Raw genomic sequence first — 24,347 nt, forward strand, 5'->3', positions numbered from 1 at the left:
GGTATCTCATTGTGGTTTTGATTTGCATTTCTCTGATGGCCAGTGATGATGAACATTTTTTCGTGTGTTTGTTGGCTGCATAAATGTCTTCTTTTGAGAAGTGTGTGTTCATATCCTTTGCCCACGTTTTGATGGGGTTGTTTGATTTTTTCTTGTAAATTTGTTTAAGTTCTTTATAGATTCTGGATATTAGCCCTTTGTCAGATGGCTAGATTGTACAAATTTTCTCCCATTCTGTAGGTTGCCTGTTCACTGTGATGGTAGTTTCTTTTGCTATGCAGAAGCTCTTTAGTTTAATTAGATCTCATTTGTCAATTTTGGCTTTTATTGCCATTTTATTTTTGGTGTTTTAGACATGAAGTCCTTGCCCATGCCTATGTCCTGAATAGTATTGCCTAGCGTTTCTTCTAGGGTTTTTATGGTTTTAGGTCTAAAATTTAAATCTTTAATCCAACTTGAATTAATTTTTTGTATAAAGTGTAAGGAAGGGATCTCATTATTTTATTCACTTGTCCATTTCCTTATAAATTCATTCCTTTACTTAGTAAGCATTTACATAGGGTCTACTATACTTTAGTACTATGCTAGTGTCTACCATTTATTTGCTATATGGCTATCATATATAGTGACTAACATAATATATATTTGAACCAGGTTTGTAAGATCTGTAGTCTAACTGAACTTACATTTAGTAAAAGGAAAAGCGATCATATATACATAAAACATAAACAAGATAACTCCTAACTGTGGTTACCATGAAGTTAATAAGAAAGATTATTTTGTAAAAGATGATCATTAAAGGGTCATCTGAAATATGACATCTGAGCTGAAATATGACATCTGAGCTGAGCTCCTCCAGTTATTAAGACACTAAGACGAGAAAAGGCTTGACGTTTCTTATGGCAAATAGGGAGGAAGTTAGGAAAGGTATAACATGATGGAGGAGATAGAGGTAAGCTCTCTATTATGAGATGAAGTTGGAAAGGAGGTCAGAGACCATCACGATAAGCATTGTAGGCTAGGTCTTAACATTTGGCTTTTATTTTGAGAGTATTAAAGTTTTTAAACAGGGAAATAAAATTATTGATTTATACTTTTTAAATGTTATCTTGACTGCTGTGTGGAGAATTAACTCTTTGGATCATAAGTCAATCAGGGAAACACATTAGGAAGTTATTTCAACAATCTAGAGGTGGTATAATGATGACAGTTGACAGAAAAGAGGATGACTTTTAGATATATATATTTTTAGTAAAAATTGGAGGGATAGATAAGATAGAATCTTAGCTAAAGAGGGGAATAAAGAATTTCTTTAAATTGTGTTTTCCAAAAAAATAAGGATTTAGGTACTATACACTAAAGAAAAGGTAGGAATGTAAAATGTTAGATATTTAAGAAAATAGAGAAGAGCAAGAATTCCAATGATGTACTTTTTTTTTTTTGGAGGAGGCCATTTTGAAAGGCTAAAATTTACTATTTAAGGAGTAGGTATTTATTTATTCATTTGTTTATTTATTATACTGCAGAACGTGCAGGTTTGTTACATAGGTGTACACGTGCCATGGTGGTTTGCTGCACTCATCAACTTGTCATCTACATTAGGTATTTCTCCTAATGTTATCCCTCCCCTAGCTCCCCATCCCACAACAGGCCCTGGGGTGTGATGTTCCCCTCCCTGTGTCCGTGTGTTCTCATTGTTCAACTCCCATCTATGAGTGAGAACATATGGTGTTTGGTTTTCTGTTCTTGCGTTAGTTTGCTGAGAATGATGGTTTCAAGCTTCATCCATGTCCTTGCAAAGGACATGAACTCATCCTTTTTTATGGCCACATAGTATTCCATGGTGTATATGTGCCACATTTACTTATGCAGTCTATCATTGATGGGCATTCGGGTTGGTTAAATGTCTTTGCTATTGTAAACTGTGCCACAATAAACATACGTGTGCATGTGTCTTTACAGTAGAATGATTTATAATACTTTGGGTATATACTCAGTAATGGGATTGCTGAGTCAAATGATATTTCTGGTTCTAGATCCTTAAGGAATTGCCACACTGTCTTCCACAATGGTTGAACTAATTTACACTCCCACCAACAGTGTAAAAGCATTCCTATTTCTCCACATCATCTCCAGCATCTGTTGTTTCCTGACTTATTAATGATCGCCATACTAACTGGCATGAGATGGTTTCTCATTGTGGTTTTGATTTGCATTTCTGTAATGACCAGTGGTAATGCACTTTCTTTCGTATGTTTGTTGGCTGCATAGATGTCTTCTTTTGAGAAGTGTCTGTTCGTATCCTTCCCCCACTTTTTGATGGGGTTGTTTGTTTTTTTCTTGTAAATTTGTTTAAGTTCTTTGTAGATTCTGGAAATTAGCCCTTTGTCAGATGGATAAATTGCAAAAATTTTCTCCCATTCTCTAGGTTGCCTCTTCACTCTGATGATAGTTTCTTTTGCTGTGCAGAAGCTCTTTAGTTTGATTAGTTCCCATTTGTCAATTTTAGCTTTTGTTGCCATTGCTTTTGGTGTTTTAGTCATGAAGTCTTTGCCCATGCCTATGTCCTGAATTGTATTGTCTAGGATTTTTTAAGGGTTTTCATGGTTTTAGGTCTTACATTTATGTCTTTAATAAATCTTGAGTTAAATTTTGTATAAGGTGTAAGGAAGGGATCTAGTTTCCGTTTTTTGCATATGACTAACCAGTTTTCCCAACACCATTTATTAAATAGGGAATCCTTTCCCCATTGCTTGTTTTTGTCAGGTTTGTCAAAGATCAGATGTTTGTAGGTGTGTGGTGTTATTTCTGAGGCCTCTGTTCTGTTCCAGTGGTCTGTATATCTGTTTTGATACCAGTACCATGCTGTTTTGGTTACTGTATCCTTGTAGTATAGTTTGAAGTCAGGTAGTGTGATGCCTCCAGCTTTGTTCTTTTTGCTTAGGACTGTCTTGACTATATAGGCTCTTTTTTTGGTTTCATATGAACTTTAAAGTATTTTTTTCCAATTCTGGGAAGAAAGTCAATGGTAGCTTGATGGTGATAGCATTGAATCTATAAATTACTTTGGACAGTATGGCCATTTTTACGATATTGATTCTTCCAATCCATGAGCATGGAATGTTTTTCCCTTTGTTTGTGTCCTCTCTCATTTTCTTGAGCAGTGGTTTGCAGTTCTCCTTGAAGAGGTCCTTCACATCCCTTGTAAGTTGGATTCCTAGGTATTTTATTATCTGTGTAGCAATTGTGAATAGGAGTTCACTCATGATTTGGCTCTCTGTTTGTCTGTTATTGTTGTATAGGAATGCTTGCGATTTTTGTATCCTGAGACTTTGCTGAAGTTGCTTATCAGCTTAAGGAGTTTTTGGGCTGAGACTATAGGGTTTTCTAAATATACAATCATGTAATCTGCAAGTAGAAACAATGTGACCTCCTCTCTTCCTATTTGAATATGCTTTATTTCTTTCTCTTGCCTGATTGCCCTGGCCAGAACTTCCAATACTGTGTTGAATAGGAGTGGTGAGAGAGGGAATCCTTGTCTTGTGCCAGTTTTCCAAGGGAGTGCTTCCAGCTTTTGTCCATTCAATATGATCTTCACTATGGGTTTATCATAAATAGCTCTTATTATTTTGAGATATGTTCCATCAATAGCTAGTTTATTGAGTGTTTTCAGCATGAAGTGGTGTTGAATTTTATTGAAGGCCTTTTCTGCATCTATTGAGATAATCATGTAGTTTTTGTCATTGGTTTGGTTTGTGTGATGGATTACGTTTATTGATTTGCGTATGTTGAATGAGCCTTGCATCCCAAGAATGAAGCTCACTTGATCCTGTTGGATAAGCTTTTTGATGTGCTGCTGGATTTGGTTTGCCAGTATTTGATTGAGGATTTTCACATTGGTGTTCATCAGGGATACTGGCCTGAAATTTTCTTTTTTTGTTGAGTCTCTGCCAGGTTTTGGTATCAGGATGATGCTGGACTCATAAAATGAGTTAGGGAGGAGTTCCTTTTTTTCTTTTGTTTAGAATGGTTTCAGAAGGAATGGTACCAGCTCCTCTTGGTACCTCTGGCAGAATTCGGCAGTGTATCTATCTGGTCCTGGAGTTTTTTGGTTGTTAGGCTTTTAATTACTGCCTCAATTTCAGAACTTGTTATTGGCCTATTCAGGGATTTGACTTCTTCTTGGTTTAGACTTCAGAGGGTGTAGGTGTCCAGGAATTTATCCATTTCTTCTAGGTTTTCTAGTTTATTTGCATAGACGTGTTTATAGTATTCTCCGATGGTTGTTTGTATTTCTGTGGGATTGGTGGGGATATCCCCTTTCTCATTTTTTATTGTGTCTATTTGATTCTTCTCTCTTTTCTTCTTTATTAGTCTGGCTAGCGGTCTATTTTATTGATCTTTTCAAAAAACCAACTCCTGGATTCATTGATTTTTTGAAGGGTTTTTCATGTCTCTATCTCCTTCAGTTCTGGTCTGATCTTAGTTATTTCTTGTCTTATGCTAGCTTTTGAATTTGTTTACTCTTGCTTCTCTAGTTCTTTTAAATGTAGTATTTTAAGTTCAAAAAGCATTTGGAGCTTAGAGAAGAGTTTATTAGAGGATTCAAAACAGAACCCCCTAATCAAAGCACACAATAGAGAGAATAATGTAAATAGTATTGGAAAGTAGTGGTCAGAGAGTAGACAGAAAAGCAGGGCAGTATACTGCCTGAAAATTCAAGAGAAAAATGTTTTATGATGAATGGTCAAAGATGCCAAATGCTGCACAAGCTCAAGATTAAAGATGAAAGTTTGGCCGGGCGTGGTGGGTTCATACCTGTAATCCCACCACTTTTGGAGGCCGAGGCAGACGGATCACTTGAGGTCAGGAGTTCAAAAAAAAAACTGGCCAATGTGGTGAAACTGCGTCTCTACTAAAAAACATAAAAATAGCTGAGTTTGATGGTGGGCACCTGTAATCCCAGCTACTCGGGAGGCTGATGCAGGAGAATCACTTGAACCCAGGAGACGGAGGTTGCAGTGAGCCAAGATTGCACCACCGCACTCTATCCTGGGCAACAGAGTGGGACTCCATTCCAAAGGAAAAAAAAAAAAAAAAGATGAAAGCTTGTGTGCAATAAATACAATTTGTCAATGTTATTTTTAAAAAGCCTTATTCCACTATACTTCATAAAGGGCAGAGTTTGACTCATTTATTCAACTTTTGCCTGATTCTAAAAATAAATAGTATCAATAGATATAACAAAAGTTATTTTGCTAGAAATTCTGAAAAAAAGAAGTATCATTAAAAACTTTATTAGAAATTAGCATAAAAAATGTATTTGTGTGTAGTAATGAAGTTATAGCCCTATCCTGTTTAAGAAGCAAACAAAACAAAACAAAACAAAAAAACAAATTTCAGGGATTAGAAATGAAACAAATTCAATTCTTATATAACAGTATAATTTCTTCAACTAGTTTTATAACAAACGTGACATACTTAAGAAAAAAAATCACAGGTTACTTGATGTTTTCTTGCTACACAGGAAAAAAATATAAATTAAAAAAACTTTCAGATTTGCAAGCCTGGTTACAATATGATAGAATAAAAACAAAATGAGAATTGCAGTTTGGGAATACAAGGGAATAAAATTCTCTTCTACTGAAGGTTTAGCTATAAGGAAAACAACTTAATTTCCAGCATAGAGAAGTAAGTTTTAATTATAGTTTTAATATTTGATTTTTCTGGGAATTTAATTGATGAATGCCATAATATCATTCTAGGCAGTCTATTAAAAAATGTGGTATTTTTCAAAGCTGTTCGTTGAAACCTTCCTTTGACAAGTATTATGTAACCAGAACAAGAGGGTAAATTGAACCATAAATCTGCTACATGTTTAATTTAAAACAAAATTTGTACCTGATAAAGAATAGAAACCATAACTTTTAGCTCTATATAGTGTTATACATAATTTATAAAAATCTTAAGGCAATTGCAATACCTGAAATTAAATAGGAAATAAAGTTATTCCCTGAAGGTAGTGGAGATTGTTGTAAGAAATATATTGAAAAATAAATACGCAAATGGTGCATACTATTGTGTACATTACTCAGCAGCCGTGTTCCCATTACAAATCCCTCACCACATTTCTCAGAATACTACTTTATCCTCTTGAGTATGATGCTTCTAGCATAAGTAAATTTTACTCTTATAAAAATATGTTTTACATGACAAACTTGACTTTTAGAGTGGCTGAAGTAGATCTTTTGAAAATGTTGTGAAAGCATCATTATCACCAAATAATATTCTTATTCAGTGAAGAACACATGATAAGGGCATTGATTTATTTAGAAATATTAATGGGTTCAATTATTCATTTGAAAAATACATTTAGTGTCTACAACATACCAGGTACCTGCCTAGATGCCGGGGAACTATTAGAGAGCAAAACAAACATCCTCGCCTTCATAGGGTTTATAAAAGTTATACACATTCATTAAATAAAAGTTTTGCATAAAATAAAATCAAGAAGAAAATACACTGAATAAAAATTTGTTACTGTCTGACTAATCTTTACTCTTTCCCTTTCTGGTACTGTCTCATATATCCATCCCATGGACTAATGTTATATGTATCATATTAAAATCCTTTTTCGTTCAAGTCCAGACAAGAAAACAAATCTAGATCTTGTAGCTAAACTCACTCATTATGACACAAATTTACTATGTGCTAGGATCTGTGCTCAGAAAAACAGTTAGGAACACAACCAATTGGTTATAGGCCCTTATCCACACAGTTTACAGGCTAAAAGGTAGGACTGACATTCATTTCACACGCAAATTATGGCTAGTTTTTTGCAGGAATATACATGAATGGCTAGAAGAGGAAAGAAGTATTGAGACTAACACCTCAAAGTCTTAAATGCAACTGAATTTACCCCTTCACATATCCCAAGTTGACTTCCATCATGATCCAAGATATCAGATGCTCTGAAGCCCTCCCCACCAATACTCTGCTATTTACATTGCCTTATGTACTAGTTTCTCTTACATCAACTCCCATTGCTTTTATCCTTCTAAGAATTGTCTTTCCTCTGGAACTTTGTACTGTGCTATAAAACAAACAAAAAAACAGCTACAGTCTCAACTCTTTCTAAAGTTTTCTCCCCTGCCTAGTATTAAACAAAACTCTACTTTCTATGCCGACTTATTAAGGACTGCTGCTTATGCTGGCATGGTGGATGGAACGCAGCCATTACTAATGATGCTTTTAGATCATTCAGGTTCTACAAAAAAATAAATAAGAAAGAAATAAGTAATGCATTTATTTGGGACATGTGGCTAACCACCAGCTTCTCCTTATCTCTTCTAATTCACTGAAGAACTTAGCTGCATTATCTTTTTCTCCATCCTCTGCAGGTTTTGTAACTTTTGTGAGAACTGCCTATGATCCACTCAAACAAAGCTTTATGCTCTCAGTTCTTTGACTTAATTATCTTTAATGAACTTCAGATTTTTTAACATAATAGAAACTGGTTATAACTCTGAAGACTAAGTTGATTTCTCTTTGTGAGTTTGTTCTAAAATCATCTATCCTGTTATTTAAGCCAGTAACAGATGTGATCTCCTTTGACTCTTCTCTACCTTTCATCTTCATTTATTAAAAATTCCAGCTCCTAAATTTCTTTTGAATCTCAATGTTTGCTCTTATTTATTCACTGTCACCACTCTAGACCATGCCACTATATCACTATGCTGAAATGCCACTAAAGACACTTGAGTTCTCAATTGTTCCACTGTACTAAATTATTCCACTGCACTAAATTATTCCAGTTCTCAATTATTCCACTGTACTAAAAATATTGGTTTCTAGCAATTTTTCCACTATACTAAAAATATCTTGGGATGCTATTGTCTTTTAGCATTCAGTAAAGCACCAAATAGAATACTGATAATTACTTTCACATGCAGCTTACCAGGGATATGAAACATAAAATATAGAAAAATTACAAACATTAGAGGTTACAGAAATCCTTTGTAAACATTATTTTGTTGTATATCTTAACTGTAGATCGGCATCTATGAAATATATAGCATTTTTGTCCTTCAACATTTTAGCAATAAATGATTGTAATGGTTGTCTTGTATTTGTGAGAGGCACATTGTTTGCCGACATTCCCTAAGTTGTTCACATCTAAGCTCTATAACTTGAGCTATAGGCCACACAATCCTAGCACTCAATTTTACGTCATCGGGAATGCAAAAATAAGGTGCCTGCATTAGATAATTCCAAATATTCACATCAAAGTCAACCAGAAAATTATGGACTGAAAATTACTGTAAGCCTTTTGCTAGATGTTAAGTCTATGACTATATGACATCCAAAATTTTGATATGTGAGGGTTTCTATTTAAGAGATAGATGCTCCTTGACTTCTAATACATTACTGAGAGCTCAACCTTAATTGCTCAATATGTGGTTGTTTCTCTGTTGGTACTGAGTGAAATGCGGCATTTTCCAGGCTATATTTCTTTTGAAGAAGACTGATAGTAATTGTTTCTCTATGTCAGTGATATTAGATAGCACCAAAAATGTCATCAGGTAGAGATACTTTGCCAATAACTCATTCTTCTTTCTCTCCAAGCACAAAATTTGACATTAAATATGCTATATTGGTTTTGTAAAGTTCTTGGCATACTAAGACTTCCTTATACTTCTGAAGACTGATATTTCTGTGGTTTTGAGCTTTTCACATTTTTGAAAAACAAACTCCATCAATTTTTTATTGAAAGGAATTATTTTATACTCATGCTTCTGAGGGAAAATTTCAATTGATGTATGAAAAATTATCATATTTTATTTAAAATAATGCAAAACCTTTGTTGACTTTACATTATGGTTTGATAAAGTTTTATAACAATGTGAACTGGAGGCAAGTATATACTCCCAAAGAGAAGATCCAATTTACGGACATTGTTTATATTACCTACTTGAAATTTTTCTTTTTAAAGCTGTATGTTGAAAATCATTGACTTGCTTTAGAATACTGTATATAATCATTAATCCCAATGTAATTCTTAGAAAAATTAAAATTATTGCTCAAAATCACAGAGCTAGAATGTGATAGAAGATGGATTGAATGCCAGGTCATTGAGTCTTTGAGCACAATATCATTTTAATCCAATTTTGCTTTTCAGCATTCCAATGGGTTAAGGAAATTCACTGTATCTCATTATCAATATTGCATGCATATTAAATTGTGGTATTACAAATTAAAACAGAACTAAGTTCTTTTCAGTAGAACAATGAATCACAAAAATGTTTAAGAAGAAATAATCTCTTCATCAGGATATAAGGAAAAAACATTCTCAAGAAGAAATCTTTCTCACATACAATCATTTATTATTAATAAGTTTGTTAGCCAGTAGAGGGCTAGAAAAAGTAACTTTTAAACTTATTTTGGAGGCTTAATGTGAGCTCAGGCTCCCTGCCACTTATGTGATTTATAGCAGCATGCACTGGAATTCACACAGGGAAGAGACAATGCTCCAGAGTCAGGATTTGGTTAGACTTCAGGGATGCCCTCTCTCACCACTCCTATTCAACATAGTGTTGGAAGTTCTGGCCAGGGCAGTTAGGCAGGAGAAGGAAATAAAGGGTATTCAATTAGGAAAAGAGGAAGTCAAATTGTCCCTGTTTGCAGATGACATGATTGTATATCTAGAAAACCCCATTGTCTCAGCCCAAAATCTCCTTAAGCTGATAAGCAACTTCAGCAAAGTCTCAGGATACAAAATCAATGTACAAAAATCACAAGCATTCTTATACACCAATAATAGACAAACAGAGAGCCAAATCATGAGTGAACTCCCATTCAAAATTGCTTCAAAGAGAATAAAATACCTAGGAATACAACTTACAAGGGATGTGAAGGACCTCTTCAAGGAGAACTACAAACCACTGCTCAATGAAATAAAAGAGGATACAAAGAAATGGAAGAACATTCCATGCTCATGGGTAGGAAGAATCAATATCGTGAAAATGGCCATACTGCCCAAGGTAATTTATAGATTCAATGCCATCCCCATCAAGCTACCAATGACTTTCTTCACAGAATTGGAAAAACTACTTTAAAGTTCATATGGCACCAAAAAAGAGCCCACATCACCAAGTCAATCCTAAGCCAAAAGAACAAAGCTGGAGGCATCAGGCTACCTGACTTCAAACTATACTACAAGGCTACAGTAACCAAAACAGCATGGTACTGGTACCAAAACAGAGATATAGATCAATGGAACAGAACAGAGCCCTCAGAAATAACGCTGCATATCTGCAACTATCTGATCTTTGACAAACCTGAGAAAAACAAGCAATGGGGAAAGGATTCCCTATTTAATAAATGGTGCTGGGAAAACTGGCTAGCCATATGTAGAAAGCTGAAACTGGATCCCTTCCTTACACCTTATACAAAAATTAATTCAAGATGGATTAGAGACTTAAATGTTAGACCTAAAACCATAAAAACCCTAGAAGAAAACCTAGGTATTACCATTCAGGACACAGGCATGGGCAAGGACTTCATGTCTAAAACACCAAAAGCAATGGCAACAAAAGCCAAAATTGACAAATGAGATCTAATTAACTAAAGAGCTTCTGCACAGCAAAAGAAACTACCACCAGAGTGAACAGGCAGCCTACAGAATGGGAGAAAATTTTCACAACTTACTCATCTGACAAAGGGCTAATATCCAGAATCTACAAGGAACTCAAACAAATTTACAAGAAAAAAACAAACAACCCCATCAAAAAGTGGGCGAAGGACATGAACTGACACTTCTCAAAAGAAGACATTTATGCAGACAAAAAACACATGAAAAAATGCTCACCATCGCTGGCTATCAGAGAAATGCAAATCAAAACCACAATGAGATACCATCTCACACCAGTTAGAATGGCAATCATTAAAAAGTCAGGAAACAACAGGTGCTGGAGAGGATGTGGAGAAATAGGAACACTTTTACACTGTTGGTGGGACTGTAAAATAGTTCAACCATTGTGGAAGTCAGTGTGGCAATTCCTCAGGGATCTAGAACTAGAAATACCATTTGACCCAGCAATCCCATTACTGGGTATATACCCAAAGGACTATAAATCATGCTGCTCTAAAGACACATGCACACATATGTTTATTGTGGCACTATTCATAATAGCAAAGACTTGGAACCAACCCAAATGTCCACCAATGATAGACTGGATTAAGAAAATGTGGCACATATACACCATGGAATACTATGCAGCCATAAAAAATGATGAGTTCATGTCCTTTGTAGGGACATGGATGAAGCTGGAAACCATCATTCTCAGCAAACTATCACAAGGACAAAAAACCAAACACTGCATGTTCTCACTCATAGGTGGGAACTGAACAATGAGAACACATGGACACAGGAAGGGGAACATCACACACCCGGGACAGTTGTGGGGTTGGGGGATGGGGGAGGGATAGCATTAGGAGACACACCTAATGCTAAATGATGAGTTAATGGGTGCAGCACACTAACATGGCACATGTATACATATGTAAGAAACCTGCACATTGTGCACATGTACCCTAAAACTTAAAGTATAATAATAATAAAATTTAAAAAAAGAAAAAAGTCATTTCCACATGCTCTCTCATGGTTATTTTGGTGATGAGATGATAAGAAGGGAGGTAGTAGCATATTTAAGTAGCTTTTACTGGATTCAAATAGGTGAGAAAACAAGCCTGTCTTGCACTTCCAAGAGTGAACAGCCAATAATATCACTCAGAGGCCTTTTATTTCTGCATATGCTTTTAACCGAAGGTTGACCTCACATAGTTTTCTAACAATGATTTGTAGTAAGACCTGTAGCATCCAAATTTAATTATTATCTCAAAGGACCAAATTTCAAGTAAAAAAATGGTCACACATATTAGAGGTCCAGGGAATCTAGGCAAAAGAGAGATCTCTATATTCAATTCTTCATTTTCTATGGGAAGAATTTCAAATTAAATTAATAATTTTTTCTCTTTTTTACCTTTAATGTTCCTTTCTTGTTTTATTTTGTTTTGTTTTTAGAGTTGGGTATCACTCTGTCTCTAGGCTAGAGTGCAGTGCTATAATCATCCCTTGCACGCACTACAGTCTTAGACTACTAGGCTCAAGCAGTCCTCCCACCTCACCCTCCCAATTAGTTGGAATTATAAGCCTGAGCCACCGAGTGGATCCTTAATAGATTTCTCCACCAAACAGTTTCTAATTGCTATGTTTGCATAAGGACTATCCCTGACACGATATGAACCATCATTTTTCAGGAATCCTCTAAGAGCTGGCATGCACATTAATAGGATATATATAAAAATCAAATAATCAAAAAATCTTAAAGATGAAACAAAAAATATTTCTTCAACTATTTAATAGTTACTACGAATAAAATGATGATTTGAGGGCAGACTGTTTTTCTTGAAGAATAGGGAGAGCACAGTATAACTAACAAAAGTACCTATTGCTATTTATAACAGAGTTGAAAATTTAGGGGACACTGATTTATTTACTATATTCAATAAACATATTTAAATGCTCGAATTTTCTGTGTAAGTCAGAATATGTCTAGTCATTTTCAGATAGGCCTCTGATTTATAATGGAATATTACTGATGTTTTAACACATAAATGCGAATATTTTTCTATGAAGAGAACAGGAAATTAACAGATACAATAAACCATATGCTGTATAAAATAAACATTATTTGAAAAAATTTCAAAGTATAGGATCAGCAGAAGCATTTCAGGTTGTTTGGATATAGAATTCCTATATAAGCATACATATAAGCATACATATCAGGCAAAATTCCACATGTAGAAAAAGAAATCTCAACTTTTTATTTTACAATTTGCATCTCATGGTTTATTTTATGGACAATAATTTGCACTTAAAGGACTAGATGTTACAGATTATTATTTAATTACTTTGCCTTGATAAATTGAGAGGCACTAAATTTCCTTTTAGAACACATCTGAATGCTCCATTGGCACTTCTGAAAAGAGAAGTGTTAAAATATGCATATCCTGGATCATGCTTTCCAAATTGTTTTAGGATAATAAATATTCAATTATTTTGTCATGGGCTTTTTATTATTCTTTTCATTATTTGAGTTCTTGCTCTGTTGCTCAGGCTGGAGTGCAGTGGCATAATAATGGCTCACTGTACCCTCGAACTCCTGGGCTCCAGTCGTCTTCCCACCTCAGCTTGCTGAGTAGCTGAGACTACAGGCATAGGCCACCATCCCACCCTAATTTTTATGTATTTTGTAGAGGCAAGATCTTGCTGTGTTTCCCAGGCTGGTCTTGAACTCCTGGAGTCAAGCTATCTTCCCACCTCACCCTCCCAAAGTGCTGGGATTATAGGCCTGAGCCACCACATCAAGCTATCTGTTTTGTTTTGTTTTGTTTTGTTTTTCACATGTTTACTTATGTTTGTGAGTTGGCCTTCTTTAAAAATCAAGATTGCTTTAAAATGTATAATGATTGAAAAATATTTTTTGAAGTTATTTAATTTTTACGTGTGATCACTAGAAATACTGAATGTAGAAATGCTATTAGCATGCTGACAATGAATATATCTAACACAATTATGAAGGTTTTAGAAACTAGAAGGTATTTGTTTATTTTTGAATTATGTTTTATGCTTTCAAAATATCCAAGTGACCAATTTGCTCTCCTTTGGTATATTTTGGTATCCATTAGTTATTCTATTATAAATTACCTTAAAATGTAAAAATCGATACCTTTGAAACATAGTAACTCTTAAAACCATTTTATAAGTAATTTGTACAGGTAATTTTATACTCTTTAGATTTATTTGAATACTTTCTTAAACAGGAAAATGAAAAAATATAGGTCAAGTATTATCAGGCATAACAATGACACTAATTACAAAAGACTTGAAAAGTAAGTTTAATGTTCATTATTGCAAGAGATAACTTTACTGGATTCAGGTAAATTACAATATATAGAAATTCAACTTTCATAAAATACAACATACTAAAAATACTTTTGCTTATAATAATTTACTATTTTGACATATCTAACCTTCTGATTGTCCAGGTAGAAAACAGATTTCTACCCTAATTTCATTACGATTTGCAATTCCCATATATATGAGGTTGATCAAGTTAAGCTCATCCTTAATCTGTTGATCAAGTTAAACCCAGTTTATCAGATCTATGGTAATAAGGAAGATCACTCTCTTGACAGAAGTGTAGTCTCAGAAGGGGAGAGCAGGGAGAAAGTTTATATGATTTTGCGATCGTGGCTCAAGTGACATAATGCATTATTTAAGATGGGGATCTGACTATGATTAGGTAAAGTTGTTGGCATCATATTTCAAATTGGTGAATATAGCCAAATGAGAACCTGAAAATGAGTCTGGATAAGTAAATGAATTTATTGATAAGTGAGTTGTTTGCCCCAGTTAATAATCTATTGCTTTGAGAGAAGAGCAATTTGTCTAATAAAATTAATTTGTATAAAATTTCTGCAGAAAGCAATAAAGTTATTTCTTGCTTTGTAGCCTTATCTTCCTGGGTAGGAATTTCCTGGGACAGACGTGGGTGGGTGACTTATTATGTGAATGAACAAAGACACTCTTGGTTTTCAGTGTATGGCTGGAGGTGTTCTCCCCCGTGGTCATGTTTTAGCCTGAAAAAGAGTCAAAATCATTACCCCGTAAGAGTGTGACGAATTCACAAGCTTCAGGGGGTCATTCTTAGCTCTGTAAGCACCGCACTTTCTGTTCATTGACTATTTGATAGCTCATTTAACGAGATATTGGCTCTACAATAACAGCAGTTTAGGCTTGGGATGGCATATATTTGAGCAATATGTATAAATAGTAGGAGAAAGATAGTGATAGTAATACATACTTCACTTCTGAATCATGAGCCAAGAATGTACATATTAAACCAGCAGAAGAGATCTCATACCAAATAGTCTGAAAAATCTGATGTTTGGGTATTTGCTGAAGATTTTATGATTTGTTTCTTCACTATTTTAGAAATGTTAAAGATTGCAGAGTTGTCTGAGTGATGTAAGTAAAAAAATTTTCCACAAGAAAACATGTGTTACCTCTTGAGACACCAGGATTATTTGCATAGCAGCTCTATCAGAAACCATGACTTATTCAATGTCATGGCCCTCTCAAGTGAGTAAGTCTTTGTGTGTAGTTTGCCTGCTATTCTCTGAAGCACATCATGCATATTCCTCAATATTGTAGGCTGTTTTTAATTATGAAATGAAGGTGCTCGAGAATATAATCACATTCAACATTCTACCTTGAATTAAGTTCATATTCGAATTTCACTTTCTTCTTCCATTATTCTCACAACCACTTTTTCCATGAGACAAAATAGAGGGGCCAGAATACTCTCTTGGTCATATCAGGGACTATTGTTAAGGCAGGCAGTTGTTTAAAAAAGAGCAAATTCCTGTCTAGTGTTTGGTGTAATTAGCCAATAGATATTTATGCTATTAATTCCACACCAGTCATTGTGGACCACCCAATGGTGTGACTGTGGCCCAAACACCTTTCTAAGATTGTTGAATCATATTGTGACTTTTTTTGAAGTACTCATTGTGAGTGATCTGGCACCAGATGGTAAAATATTTAATATAGAGATAATTAGATACATTTTGAGCAAAAGAACTGAGTTGAACTAAATTGTATTCCTTACTTTAAGGTCTGTAAAACAAGAATATTTTCAAATATACAACATATGTTTCATAGTTCTTTTCCAAGATTTATTTCTATAAAACTACAATGACAAAAAATAACACCCACGGAAGTTTCCAAGTGTTATTTAGATGTTGTAGGTACAATGCAATAGAGTGTTTAGTTTTTGTGTGATCTTTCATACTATTTTTTGTCTAAATGTCTATTAGCATTGACTCCAAATAACCTGAAAATTAAATAATTTATTTGAAAAAACTGGCACCAGAGAAAGCTTGGTGGAGCTCAAGAAAACGTGAGTGAAAAATCCAAAAATTTGTTTGATTGAATATTTTTGCCAAATCATAACTAAATCCAAGTGGTATTGTACTCCTAACAAAGAATGACTGAGAATGCCAAGATCAATATTAAAGAGCTATAGGCATTATAGTAAGATATAACAATCCAAAAAGCTTAAAAAAGCTATGAGGAAAGAAAATAAGTGGGTTATAAGGAATAAAACCTAGAAGAATAAAATGTGAAAATAGACAACTCTTGTCATTTTCATATCCATTCCATGAAATTATGGTGAATTCTATCTACTTCAGGGACTTACATATTTTATTTGAAGTCTTGAATAAAAATTTCTTTTAAAAATTGCCTTTTTCTGTAAACCTTGAAATCTTCAGTCAGAACATGTGAATCCAAGAATCAATCTTTTGAAATTTCACTGTTCTGTTGATTACTATTAACCAATAACATCCTTTCTATTTGGAGTTCAAGGGATACATTGCTTTGATTTCTCTTCCAAAAACCAGGTGTTCAAGTTTTAGGTCATTTAAGAGTTGTTTATGGAAGTTAATGAAGGGTTGCTCACTTATGTTGATGATAAGACTGAATATGTTTGATTCCCTTGCAGTTTTTGGCCATATCTCACTATAATAAGGTAGAATCTAGAAATTATGTCAATATTTACAGATGCCGGTGATATGATTTGGCTCTGTGTCCCCACTCAAATTTCATCTTGAATTGTAATAATCCCCACGTGTCAAGGACAGGACTAGGTAGAAATAACTGAATCATGGGGGCTGTTTCCCCCATACTGCTCTCGTGATAGTGAGTTCTCATAAGATCTGATGGTTTTATAAAGGGTTTCCTGCTTTGATAGCTTCTCATTTCTCTCTCCAGCTGCCCTGTGAAAAGGTGCCTTCCACCATGATTGTAAGTTTCCTGAGGCCTACCCAGCCATGCGGAACTGTGAGCAAGTTAAACATCTTTTTTTTCATAAATTACCCATTCTCAGGTATTTCTTCATACCAGCATGAGAACAGACTAATATACAGGGTATGATCCCCTGCTAACTTACAAGTGAAAGCTGATACTACTCTAAAGGAGTAAATCTCTTTGATGTTAATCAATAAAATCATCTTAATCCACATCAGTTTGAGGATCTCTGAGGGTTTTGCTAATTTTAGTTTCAAAATTCCACTTATTTTATTCATCCTGAATATCGGAGATGGAACAGACAGGGGATCTTCTCAACAGGTGGCAAGTATTTATAAACTATAGCTGCAGTAAAATGGATGTCTTGTAGCTGCAAAGACAAGTTGGAATTTTCCAATCATGGCAGAAGGGGAAGGGGAAGCAAGTCACCTTCTTCACAAGGTGGCACAAAGGAGAAGTGGCTAGAGAAGTGGGAAGAGCCCCTTATAAGACCATCATGTCTCATGAGAACTCACTCAGTATCACAATACAGCATGAGGAAAGGTGTCCCCATGATACAATTACCTCCACCTGGTCTCTCCCTTAACCCGTAGGGATAATGGGGATTATTCAAGATGAGCTTTGTGTGGGGAAACAAAGCCTAACTCTATCATTCTGCACTGGCCCCTTCCAAATCTCATGTCCCTTATGTCAATCATGCATTCCAATCTGTCTTGCAAAGTCTTAATTCATTCCAGCATTAACTCAAATGTCCAAGTTCAAAGTCTCATCTGAGTCAAGGCAAGTCCCTTCTGCCTATACGCCTGTAAAACCAAAATCAAGTTAATTACTTCCTAGATACAGTGGGGGTATAGGCAATGAGTAAATACACCCATTCCAAATGGGAGAACTTGGTCAAAATAAAGGGGCTACAGGCCTCATGCAAGTTTGAAAGCCAGTGGGGTAGACAAATGCTAAAGCTCTGAAACCGTCTTCTCCAACTCTATGCCTCACATCCAGGTCATGCTGATGAAAGAGATGGGCTTCCACAGCCTTGGGCAGCTCTGCCTCTGTGGCTTTGCAGGGTACAGCCTCCCTCCTGACTGCTTTCAATGGGCTGGCATTGAGTGCCTATGGCTTTTCTAGGTATACAGTGTAAGCTGTTGGTGGATCTAACATTCTGGGGTCTGGAGGACAGTAGCCCTCTTCTCAGAGCCCCACTAGGTTGTGCCCCAGTATTGACTCTGTGTGGGGGCTCTGACCCCACATTTCTCTTCTGTACTGCCCTAGAAAAGGTTCTCTATAGGAGCTCCACAGCAAATTTCTGCAGCAAATTTCTGTCTGGACATCCAGAAATTCTTGTAATCCTCTAAAATCTAAGTGGAGTTTCCAAACCTCAATTCTTTACTTCTGTGCTCCTGCAGGCCCAACACCACATGAAAGCAGCCAAGGCTTGGGGCTTGAACCCTCTGAAGCAACAACCTGAGCTGTACCTTGTCCCATTTTAGCCACGGCTTGAGTGGCCAAGACATAGGGCACCAAGTCCAAATACTGCACAAAGCAGCAAGGCCCTGGGCCCAGCCGACTAAACCATTTTCTTTCTAGGCCTCCAGACCTATAATGGGAAGTGCTGCCATGAAGAATTCTGACTTGTCCTGGAGACACTGTCTTGTCCATTAACATTTGGCACCTTGTTATTTATGCAAATTTCTCCAGCTGGCTTGAATTTCTTCCCAGAAAATAGGTTTTTCTTTTCTATTGCATCGTCAGGCTGCCAATTTTCCAAACTTTTATTCTCTGCTTTCCTTTTAAACATGAGTTCCAATTCCAAACCATCTCTTTATGAATGTGTAAAACTGAATGCTTTTAAGAGCACCCAGGTCATATCTTAAATTTTTTGCTGCTTAGAAATGTCTTCTGCTAGATACCCTAAATTATCTCTCTGAAGTTCAATGTTCCACAGAACTCTGGGGCAGGGGCAAAATGCTACCAGTCCCTGTGCTAAAGCATAGCAAGAATCATCTTTATTCCAGTTCCCCAAAAGTTCCTCATCTTTATCTGAGACCAATTCAGCCTGGACTACATTGTCCATATCACTTACAGCATGTTGGTCGAAGTCATTCAACAAGTCTCTAGAAGTTTCAAACTTTTCCACACCTTCCTGTCTTCTGAGCCTTCCAAACTGTTCCAACCTTTGCCTGTTATCCAGTTCCAAAGTTGCTTCTACATTTTTCGGTATCTTTATAGCAGTACACCATGCCCCGCAGTACCAATTTACTGTATTAGTCCATTTTCACACAGGTATAAAGAACTGCCAAAGACTGGGTAATTTATAAAAGAAAGAGGTTTGATTGACTCGCAGTTCTGCATGGCTGGGGAGGCCTCAGGAAACTCACAATTGTGGTGGAAGGGGAAGGGGAAGCAGGGCACCTTCTTCACAAGGCAGCAGGAAGAAGAATGAATGCAGGAGGAGCTACCAAACACTTATAAAATCACCAGATATCATGAGAACTCACTCATTATTAGGTAAACAGCATGGGGAAAACAGCCCCCGTGATCCATTTACCTCCACCTGATCTCTCCCTTGACACATGGAATTTATGGGGATGAAATTTGGGTAGGAACACAAAGCCTAACCATATCAGTTTTTATCCCAAGGCTATATGGACATATGTTTATCCTTTTTCAGGTAATGAAACAGTTATAGCTAGGTTTAAAATATTACAATAATAAATATAAATGGATAGAGGAGAAAATAAATAGGAGGAAATCCTAATTGTTCAGAAATTTTGGCTGATCCGGCTATTGCAAGATGGTTAGCTTTATGTCACTGGGTAAAGAAAACTATGATAAGTTCTGGTCTCTAATGATTCCCATAAAGATGAGTTAGCACACTAAGTACTTGACCAGGTTAATAGATTAATACATTTTAAAATATCATCTCATTTTTAGGATGTGTCAAATTCATGTCTAAGTTGGATTTAAAAATAATCTCAGGCAACTTTGAGGCCTTTAGCATCCTGTTTTAGGACTTGGGAAATTTAGAAGGATACCATAGTAAATAACTGAAGCACAGACCATTATTTGTTAGCTCTCTGTATGTAGAGGACCACCTAAAAAATCAGAACTATAAAATAATGGTACTAGAGATAGCATAGTATTTGATTCTACTACCAGTGAAAAGAAAAAATGGCTGTTTATTTATAGACCAGAGATCCTAAAACAATACAGCTTCTTGGATTTTTCAACTGGATGAAGAGAGGTTTTATTAGAACTGGTACAAATTATGGTGAGTCCATTTCCTATTAAGCTATTGACTATTGGTTTTAGTCTTGTTAACTTCTGAATTTTGATAGCTTCAGCCCTAATAGTTTTGTCAATATAAGTAGGAAATTCAATTTGTCTCCCAAAATAATCTAAATATAATAGAATAAGAAACTACCATACCTAAGGCAGTTTTTGAGAAAACGGATGAAATGAGAAATATTATGCTCCTACTTAGACTCCATTTTTAAAAGTCTGTGATAAATAATAACTTTATCTTAAATAACAGCTTAATTTTCATTATTATAAACTAAAGAATCTCTTTGGTTTAGGTGATCAGTGTATATATATATATAAATATTCATATGACATATATATGAGATATGTGTGTATATATGTATATAGCTATTTTGATCTATAAGTTAGGTAGAATTGTTTGATGCAAAATGTTGTTTATCAAATTTCTGAAATTATATTTATCTGTACAAGACTTTCTGTTTTATTTATAATCATTATAATGTACATAAAAGATTTGCCTACATGTGTTCACTGAAAATGTATATTGCTTTGCACTTATATATTTTTTAATTTGTATACATTTATATATACATTTTAATGTATTATACATTTACAGATGGTCACAGACTTACATTATTTTGACTTATGATTTTTCAGTTTTGCAATGGTGTGAAAACAATACTCATCCAGTAATTCTTTAACTTTCAGGAGGGTTATTTCATGATAAACTCAAGTTGAAAGTATCACAAGTCAAAGGTTAGGATATTTTGAACTTACCATGGGTTTACCCAGATGCAGGCCCATTGTAAGTCAAGAACCATCTGTATATATGTATGAATGTATAATACTATTTTTTTCTTACTCAACACCACGATTTAAAAATTAATTTGGGTTGCCACGTGTATCTCATTGTTTACTTCTAACTCTTGCATAGTAATCTGTGTCATGCACCTGCTATATTTTGCCTCTCAACCCACTGATAGAAACCTACGATGTGGCCTACTCTTCATCACCTAATACAAAGAATGTTGTGATAAATATACTTTTCTATGTACAGTAGTTATTAAATATCCAGGGCAATTTGTTCCAGGAAAGCCTATGGATACCAAAATCCATGGATGCTCAAATCTTTTAGAAAATAGCATAGTATTTATATATAAACTATGAATATTCTCCTGTATGCTGTAGGTCATTGCTAGATTACTTATAATACCTAATACAATGGAAATGCTATGTACATACTTGTACTATTTTTATCTATATTATTTATTGTTGCATTGTTGTGTTTTCTGTTTGTTTTTTTGTGTGTGTGTGTTTGTTTGTTTTTTTGTTTATTTCTTTTTTGAGACGGAGTCCCGCTCTGTTACCCAGGCTAGGGGTGTGATCTCGGCTCAATGCAACCTCCACCTCCCTGGTTCAAGCAATTCCCCTGCCTCAGCCTCCTGAGTAGCTGGGATCACAGGCAAACGCTGTCATGCCTGGTTAATTTTTTTTGTATTTTTAGTAGAGACAGGTTTTCACCTTGTTGGCCAGACTGGTCTCGAACTCCTGACCTCAGGCAACCCGCCTGCCTCGGCCTCCCAAAGTGTTGGGATTACAGGCGTGAACAACTGCACCCAGCCTGTTGTGTTTTCAATTCACAGTTGGTTGAATCCATGAATGCAGAACCCATGGATATAGAAAGCTGATTATATTTATTTATCTATAGGAGAATTTCTTACAGATATTCAGCAGTATCAGCATTAATAATGCTTGTAATATTTAAGAACACTTAATTTAACCAAGTTCTAAGAGAATAGCTGCATCTATTATATTCTCTATAGCTATACCTGAGAGTTTCTACACCCATCCCTGCTAGTACTTTGAATAATTTGTTTCAATTTTTTGATAATTTAATTGGCATAAAATATTTCATTGTTTTGGCTTGCTCTACTCTGATTACTGGTGGTTTTGATCATCTATTCATATTCCTATTTGCCTTTTGGAATTCTTTCTCTATATCTACCAGTTGTGCAAATATTTGCCCCTATATTTCAAGTGGAAATTCTCATTTTATGCTTACCAGTTTGCAGGAATCTCTTGTGTTTCTTCCCAACAGTTTGAGAAATTGCAAATATTTTTCCACAATGTATTCTAGGTCTGTAAACTTTGTCTATAATGTCATTTATTAAAGGAGTTATTAAGGCACTAAGAAGATATTAGTTTTGATATTATTAGCAGTTGCTTTTTCTAAGAGTTTGTATTTTAAAATTTAGGAAATCCTTTTTTGTTTTTATTTTATAAAATATATATTTCAAAGCTTAATATTATAATTACATTGACATTTAGGTTACATTTAGATTGTTATTCCCTTTATGATTAATCTGTATATCTACTATTAGGAGATTTTAATTATTTCCCTTTTTTCCAAAACAATTTACTACATCTGTTCTTTAATAATTTTTAGATTACATTTATTACATATTATTCATTATTATACATGTAATTATATTTCTTAGTTGGCTTCTTATTGGTTCTGTTGGTCTGTTTATCTGCTTCTGTGCCAATTCCACAAAATTGTTGTTCATTTTGGTTGTCTGTAATCAGGAAAGTAATCTCTCTCCCTCTTGTTTTTTTGTTAATTTTTTCAAGATTAATTAATCTGTATATGGACCTTTATTTTCTGTATAGGATATGTTATGTGAGAACACTTAAAAATCAAATTGGAATTTTGATGAGATTGCTATTCGGTATAATTAACCTAATAGAATAGAATAATATAATTAACCTAGTATAATTAATCTATATAATATTAATTTTATCTAAGTGTTTGAATTGACTCTTCTTTTATTATGAGCATTTTCTATGAAATTTTTGACAGTTTAAATCTTTTCTGCATAGATATTTACACATTTATTTTTGTATTAACTTGTAGGAACTTGATAGGTTTTGCTAATATAGCAGTCTCATTTTGTTATTATATTCCATAAATGGTAATTAATTATGAACAGATATACTATTACATTTATAAGTTGATTTTGTGTCTGCTAATGTCATTGAACTCATCAGGTGTAATAGTTTTTCTATTGATTGATATAGGTAAATGATGATAGTCTGCAAATAACAACAATCTTAATTCTACTCTTAAGGTAATTAAACCTATGACTTATTTATTTCCAAAAAACTTTGTCCATAATTTTGGTGCTGTTAGTAATGGAAGAGCATGTTTCCTTTTATTATTTTAATTGTTGCTGGATGTTTTGTTAGTTTTTTAAGGCTTTTTTTTTTTCAACTCAATGGAAAACACATGAAATTTTTCCATTATATTTGTTTTTGTTTTTTAATTAATAAACTTTAATTTTTAGAGCCACTTTATGTTCACGGCAAAATTGAATAGAGTACAGAAAGGTCCTGTATAACCCCTTCCCCTACTCATGCACAGTCTTGCCCACTATTGACATTGCACACCAGAGTGGTTCATTTGTGATCAGTGATTATCTTATACTGACACGTCACCATCACCACTCAAGGTTCATAGTTTACATTAGGGTTAACTTTTAGAGCTGTACTTTCTATGGGTTTTGACAAATGTATAATGACACACATGTACCACTGTAATATTGTGCAATATAGTTTCCCTAACCTAAAACTCCCCTATGTCCTCCCTTCTCAGTAACCTTTGACAACCATTACATTTTTATTATCTTCATAGTTTTGCATTTTCCAGGATTTCATATAGTTGCAGTCATGCATTATGTAGCCATATTAAAGTTCTCCAGAAAACCAGAACCAATGAGATAGATTAGATATATACATATAGATAGATAGATAGATAGATAGATAGATAGATAGATGATAGATAGATAGATAGATAGATTTATTGTGAGGAATTGGGAACCTCACAATGGAATTACGCAATTATGGAGACCAAGAAGAAGTTCCACAATATGCCTTCAGCAAAGTGGTATGTAATTCAGCCCTGTTCTGAAGGCCTGCAAATCAGGGGAGCTGATGTAAAATCCAGTCCAAGGGCAGGAGAAGATATTTGCCAGCTAAAGTCATGAGTAAGGAATAAAGGGGCATTCCTTCTTTCTCTGCCTTTTGTTCTCTTCAGGCCCTCAATGCATTAGATGATGTCCAACCACATTGCGGAGGAAAATCTGCTTTATTAAAT

Source organism: Pan troglodytes, chromosome 2, assembly GCF_028858775.2.
Source record: "Pan troglodytes isolate AG18354 chromosome 2, NHGRI_mPanTro3-v2.0_pri, whole genome shotgun sequence".
Taxonomy (NCBI): domain Eukaryota; kingdom Metazoa; phylum Chordata; class Mammalia; order Primates; family Hominidae; genus Pan; species Pan troglodytes.